Source organism: Schistocerca piceifrons, chromosome 7, assembly GCF_021461385.2.
Source record: "Schistocerca piceifrons isolate TAMUIC-IGC-003096 chromosome 7, iqSchPice1.1, whole genome shotgun sequence".
Classification (NCBI taxonomy): domain Eukaryota; kingdom Metazoa; phylum Arthropoda; class Insecta; order Orthoptera; family Acrididae; genus Schistocerca; species Schistocerca piceifrons.
The window spans coordinates 538,451,992-538,459,359 of NC_060144.1; the positions used below are offsets into that span (position 1 = coordinate 538,451,992).

General features: G+C 44.5%; 1 non-coding gene across 1 annotated transcript; it reads right to left on the bottom strand.

The window, feature by feature from the left end:
- Positions 1–4,283: 4,283 nt before the first annotated feature.
- Trnat-ugu lies at positions 4,284–4,358 on the bottom strand. Its single transcript has one exon. It is a non-coding gene; the product is annotated as a tRNA-Thr (tRNA).
- Positions 4,359–7,368: the final 3,010 nt, after the last annotated feature.

The following is a 7,368-nucleotide window of genomic DNA, read 5'->3' on the forward strand; positions in this document are numbered from 1 at the left end:
GATTCCCGGCCTGAACTGAACACAGCACCTGTGCGATGAGTTACAACGTTGACTCCGTCTTGAACGCTTGCGTTCATCATCACTATCTTTTTTTTTTTTCGTCTCTTGAGGAAGCATGGGCTGCCGTTCGTGCACAGACATTCAAATACATCACTGATAGTGTCCTTAACAGAGTGAAAGCACCAAAATAGTTGGCAGGATACCGTTAATCAAATAGTGTACATATCCCGCAAGTCAGAGTGAAGAGTGTGGTCGTGATTTCAACATACCAGTATGACTTTTAGTACAATTTTCGTGTTGAACAAAGGAAAAATCACCGTCTATATGCCCCTGCAGTCGCCTTAATTTATTTAATCTTATGCACATGGTCCTAAGCGGGATAAACGATCCGAGGAGCTAAACTACTGCACAGTCATCGCGATCACCAGCTCTTTATCTTTATCCAACGTTTACATAAAGGTTTTCTGAATATCGTACCGCGACATAATGTAAGAGACTAGACTAGAGAAACCAACCTTTCGGCCACGGTTCCTTTTCTGGGTCTACTGGATCAGTAAGACCTAGGTGAGGGCGACTGTAACAGTGGCCGGAACACTGGTTTGTCTATTGTAGTTTCTTACATTATTACGCTTTACCCGATTGAAAACTTGTACGCAAACTTACTTTGGCAGCGGAAGTCAACGCAGGTACATTTATACAACGTTGTTTCGCTGTAAAGCATTGCCATTCTCCAGTCATCGCATTTAAGTTTCCTGGACATCTCTGTTACTCTGTCGTAAGGACTAAACCAAAGTTTTGCGAGATAGCTGAGAATCTCTTCGTTATTTCGAAGTCTGTTGTTTGCTTGATAAGAACTCCAACCGCTGGACTAATACTACAGAATTTAAAATAAAAGAATCTTGTTTAGGATTTCCTTTCCTTCCCAACAAATCTAAGACGTTCCTGTCCTACAACTGATGTAACTTATTTCTGCGATTTTGTGTCACTATTTAGTTTTATCCGACACATTACAATGATGAGAAGAGACTTAGATGTTCACCAATATTCTTATAATTTAATATTGTCGGGATGTTTCTCTTTATAATCTACATTTTCTTAACGCGATCAGCATTCAAAAAAGCTGCCATCCATTGCAGCTATTGCATATTTTCTCATTCTTTCTGAGTAAATGATAAACTGTCGTAGCATAGAAACGGCAAAATATCACAAAGTAGCAGTGGAATGAAAACTGCAACTTTCACGCGATTTCAGTCACAACTGCTGTTCATGAGAAATATGATCCTCACCTAGAGAATAAACGGAAGTGGCAGTTCTGGAATGTTTTCGTTCAGTTGATTCATATGGAGCAGCGCTGTTGAGAAGAATATTTCTTAATATAATAATGGTTTTTCCCAATTGTCCAGGTTTCATTGACACCATTAAATTACATTTGCTTATACGGAAACACAAAATGTAGTGGTTAGGTATAACTTGTTCATTAGTGACAGAGTTACTAACCTCTTTAGTTTCTGCATAGACCATAGATCATGGTTCACACTGACAAAATTCATTATTTCGAAATATATAGTATAAAGGGAAGTGAGCAACTCTAGGCTTGAAGCATTACTGATTGACACCCACTTGCAGTTGCTGCAGCATTACCAGAGGTTTGCGCTTCTTAGAAAGGATACGTACAGTTTTTCTATCCCTTTGTTAGTCTGTGGCGTGGTAGTAAACTCCAGCGACCTATCATATATAGCTTGTTGACTCAGTGTTACACAACACCCTGCAAACTAAGTACACGTTAGCTACATCCATTTTACTACGGTGTATATGCTAGATAGCCTTCGAGATAACCGGAAATGTAAGCGAATATCGTCTAAAGTCATGCTACGTTAGTAGCTACCGGAAGCTCGAGCGCGGCGATCTTTTTATCGTGGTCAAACTGTAAGTGATTACTGCAACAAAGGGAAATGCTGTAAGCACCGACAAATGTTTCGGACAGTACAATACCTACAGATTTTGTATGGAAACCGAGCTACTTTTATACTTACGTCGTTGCAGATAACAAACTATCAGGTAAGGCTGTACAGCAGGGAAGTAATAGAGCAGAATGCAAAATTTATGGACGGAAGTAACATACCTATGATGTGTTACCAACATGCAACGTAGCTCGACGAAGCTTGAACCATACATAGACCGAACTGCTAGGGTATAATACGGAAGTTAACAGAGCACAAATTTCAGGATTAACAAATATGTTGGGTCAAACATATACCTAATCTTTTGCATTTCAGCTGGAATTCATTGTTTTGTTTATCTCTCAGTTGCTACACTGGTGTGCAAAATTTAAGGACGAAAGTAGCTTTCGCATCCAATTTCACTCCCAAGAAACATAGGTTGATGAAACATGGGTCATAATAAGACAGCACTGGTATGGTATAACACAGACAGCAACTGAAAAATATACGCAGTGAGAGGAACAAAAATGCCACAGCTATTCAAAGACAACAACTCCACTGGATTCACTGGGAGTTATGAAAGTGCCTTGGAAATTACAAAAACGGTGGGACAAGGCTTTTAATAGGGTGTCTGTTCACCACGGTCGACAGTGTTTACCGTGCAATATGCTTCCATGATGGCCACAAGGTTGTTAAGGTGGTCTTGCGGTAGTGCATTCCATTGCTTATCCAACGCGGTTGACCACTGTTGGATAATCTTTGGTGCATGTGAGCGTGCTGCAGTTCGTCTCTCCGACGCATCCTAAACGCCCTCGATAGGATTTAGTCGAAGGGAAGGACAGGCCAGTCCATTCACCGTGTACCTCTCAGTAAAAGACCTCAAACCGCACTGTTCGATGCCGTCGCGTTATGTCATCTATCAGTCGCGTCAGGACCAAATGCAGGCTTGAAAAGAAGCACACGAGAATGGAGTGCAGTGCGACAGTATCATGAAATGAAGAGCATACCCTGTTGAAAATAACTTGGTGGTCAATACTCACGTGGAAATTACGCCTCCCACCACCATAATAGCTGGACCACCAAGACGATCATATTCGACAACGTTTGTGAGTACATTACTTGTTCCCATTCGCCATATGAGGGTAGGTCCAACACTGCCATCCGCAGTTCATGGTCTGTGGCTAGCGCTGCTGCCTCTGGATCACGCGGTCCCCGGTTCGATTCCCGCCCGGTTTGAGGACTTTCTCTGCCCAGGAACTGGGCTGTCCTCATCATTTCATGATCATCATTCGTGACAGTGGCAAAATTGGACTGCGTACCAATTGAGACACTGTATGGGCGCTCATGACCGCGCAGTTGAGCGCCCCACAAACCAAACATCATCATCATCATCCAACATTGCCGAAAATGATCGCTTTAGTGGTCCAGCTGTTATGATGTGGGGAAGAGTCATGTTTCATCAGCGTACTGACCTCCAAATATTCTAATACGGTACGCTCGTTGGTGGACGTTATTGTGATGATGTACTGCTTCCCGGGTGTATCTTCCCAGGGCAGCAGTCTGACTTCCTTTCGATGGATGACAGTGTAGATGACCGTATCGAACTTCAGAGACGGAGGAGCTCTTGGAACGAGAGAATATTCGGCGAATGGACCACTCTTCTCGTTCCCCGCCCAACTTAATCTCATCTAGCACGTGTGGGACGCGTTGAGGAGACGTATTGCAGCAGATCCGCATGCACCAGTGACGATCCAGTAGTTGGCGGAGGAATGGGACACCGTTCCATAAGAACTCCTTAGCGACCTCGCAGCCAGGATGGGAGCACGTTGGAAAGCGTGCACTGCTGTGCGTGGCGATCACACACTATTTTGTATGGACCATGTCTCATGAATCATGGTGACCTCAGTGTAATTATTGTCTCTGAATAAAACTGTCATTTCTCTTCATCTCAGTGCGTACGTTATACTGTGTGTTATACTGCAGTAGTACACTCTTGCTCTGGCCCAAGTTCCATCGAGCTATGTTTCTTGAGAGTGATACTGGATGCGAAAGCTACTTTCATCCTTAGGTTTTTGCACACCAGTGTAGCAATTAAGACATAAACAAAAGCCAGCATTCCAGTTGGGTCTGTTCATCACATCAAAATCGTTATTAGTGAACTTAGAGTACAGCTTTGCAGATGTTAAATAATATCGAGATATATATGACGGTAGTATCTGTTCCCGAAAGAACTGTTACCGTGGATGACCATGCAGCTCTGCTAGAAATGAAATGATAATTAAATGGACACCCAAGCTGCAACCAGGCATTGATGTAATTCATTGGGGACATGTTGAAAATGTGTGCCCCGACCGGGACTCGAACCCGGGATCTCCTGCTTACATGGCAGACGCTCTATCCATCTGAGCCACCGCGGGCACAGAGGAAAGTGCGTCTGCAGGGACTTATCCGTTGCACGCTCCCCGTGAGATCCACATTCCCAACATGTCTACACCACTATATTCGTAGTGCGCCTAATAGTTGTTTGCCCATCATACTCATTACTCGTGGCAGATTAATCTACCAAGTCCCGTACGAGTTCGGGCATAGCGTGTGCGTTCGCACAAGAAGGTCAATGGCCGGGAAGCCATATTTTAACTGTATATAACGGTAGTATCTGTTCGCGAAAGAACAGTTACCGTGGACGACCACGCAGCTCTGCTAGACATGTTGCGAATGTGGATCTCACGGGGAGCGTGCAAGGGATAAGTCCCTGCAGACGCACTATCCTCTGTGCCCTCGGTGGCTCAGATGGTACCAACTCTTACTGCGCCGGTGCCCCAGGAATACCCTGGAAAAGAAGTACCCAGACAATAACTGGCGACAGATATGGTGCGTTATACGGAACGTTTACCTCCCACCGTCGGTACGCTCAACATGGTATGTGATGGTAAATAGGAAGTTCGCAACGAAACAACGGCGGCACGCGATTCATTTGGCAGACACACCATCATGTTTAGGCTGCGCAACAGTGGACACTGATGAACATCGTTTGGCGTGTAGTGGGACGGCTCCAGTGTGACACTTAGCACGACAGACATTGGCGTTCCTGTTACGCTCCGCCCCTCACACAATTTCGTCAGACACACTTTTTTTCCCCCAAGAATCTTATTTTCCGGTCCAAAAAAACAATGCAGTGACGTGGGTACGGGGAATGGTGGTGGGCTACGTGTATAACGAATCGGAAAAGGATAAAATTGATTTTTGGCATTTTCTCCTGGATGGACACACGAAGTTGCAACAGCATAAGAGATATAGGCAAGACTTCGCTAATTACTTGCGACTTACATTTACCGACCCGCCGGCCAGATGGGGTGTGACGGGTGAGAAATGAGATAGACGAAGAAGCCAAGATAGACATCGATCACACTTACGGACCCTTAGTTAATTTCGAGAAGACGACCCAGTCTTACACCATCGTCTGGGGAACGAGTCGATAGATGGCTCTCTTGCTCTATCGAACGTCGGGTCGAGAGCTGGTGTCGCCCCCGACACGAATTTCATTTAATTGCTACAGGAGCATGTTTCTTTTGTATATGTACTATCCGCAATGTCTTCCTGTCTATCATTTGGGCATTTTCAGTTTTCTTCATTTCCTTAATTAATTAATTTTCTACTTAGCCACTATTTGTCAACATATGGACATTGTAGACACAATTTATGCGGTAGTACAACAACATGTATGTCAGAAAATGTGATAAGCCTGACATTAAAGAACCCAAAGAATGAAAAAAAATAGTCATCATTTAGATGATGGGGCAAAAAAAAGAGCGCTCTAAGGCAAAAAATAGCGCTCTAAGGCAAAAAAAAAAGCGGTAGAATACTCGCCTGCCACGCGGGCGGCCCGGGTTCGATTCCCGGCCGATGCATCATTTTTAGGTAGCCGAGCCAATTTGCCCATAGGTAGTGTGGATATTGTGCCTGTTTGCAGCTAGGGTGTCCATTTGATTATCATTTCATTAATATCGAGATATGTCTGATGATGGAATCAGAATGCCGAAACTTGTATCCGCGAACGTAGAAAGAAAGACTGCTTCTTTTGTAAAAGGAGGGGGAACTCGTCAGTATCAGTATGTCTGGGAAAAAGAAACGGGAGAGTATTTGATAGTAAAACCTGCATCACTAGTGATATAGAGAGTGACACGTTACCGCTGACTAGCGGTGGGGCGTAATAGGCAACCCGGCGGTGCTAGAATTCACACGCGTGCGTGTGGCGAGGCAGCCCCGTAAGGGAGCCACGCCTGGCTGCTCCGATCCGAAGCTCACAGACTATGGCGAGCCGAGGGGCCGCGGGGTGTGGGACTGTGCGGCGTGCAGCCAGCTATTGGCCGCCCGTCTGACGGGCGCGTAGCCCTGTGTGTAAACTGCGCGGCAGCGCTTTGATGTGCCACCGGGCGATGTGATTGGCTGCGGCCACAGGCCATCTCCCGAACCAGCCCGTCTGCCGAGGAGATCCCGCTGATTGGCCATCTAACGTTGCTAACGACACGGCCGACTGCAAAAGATCACGAAAACTGGCCGCTGGAACAGAGCTCGAAAGGAAGTGGGATGGTAGCGAAACTGGTGCACCGTTCTAAATTTGACGTTGTTGATTACCCAAGAGAGAGGAACGATGCAGGGAAGCGAGAACTCACTTACTAATTTCTCTCTCACACTTGGTATATATAGACTGTCAGACTAGAAAACTGTGTGAACATGGCGTCTAAAATCCTTTAACTGCCAACTGGTTCAGACGTCAGAAGATCCTATAAAGAGTATTTTGAGAAGTGAAAACAATCATCTGAAATTAATGTTTCAAATAACACGAGACACGTCACTGACAAAGCCTTACTTGCCTTATCCAATTTGTGAGCTTTACGTCATTTGGTAGCCATACGCCACTTGCTACTGCAACTTATACAGGCTCTGGATGTTGGTGTCCACGTCAAGATCTTTCAAGACGAAGGTGTGCCGTCTCAAGTAGATATTGATGTCCGTGGACACCTGAAAAATAGATACCTTCATCGTTACACATATAGTGCGACCAAGAGATTTGATTCATATGGCATTTTTCCTACGATTATAGATGAGAAGCACTATATTGTGTATGTTCTACAGTATTACTTTATTTTTGAACAATTTTTCTGCTTACATGACAATCACAAACTTTAACAGACTATCGTCGTCAAGCGGGGTGCAATATTTGTGAAAAGCATTCACTGAGAGTCGGATACAAATAAGGAGGCCATATTTTACGAAGTCCTGGTAATGTAACTAAAATGTTAAATAGTAAATAAAAATAAACGGAGCAGGCAGGAAAACCAGTGCCTATGTCGCATTTTAAATTAATCATGATTTTATTTCGCAGTTCTTGTAGTTTGCAGACAAAATTATCGCTACAGCTGACTGT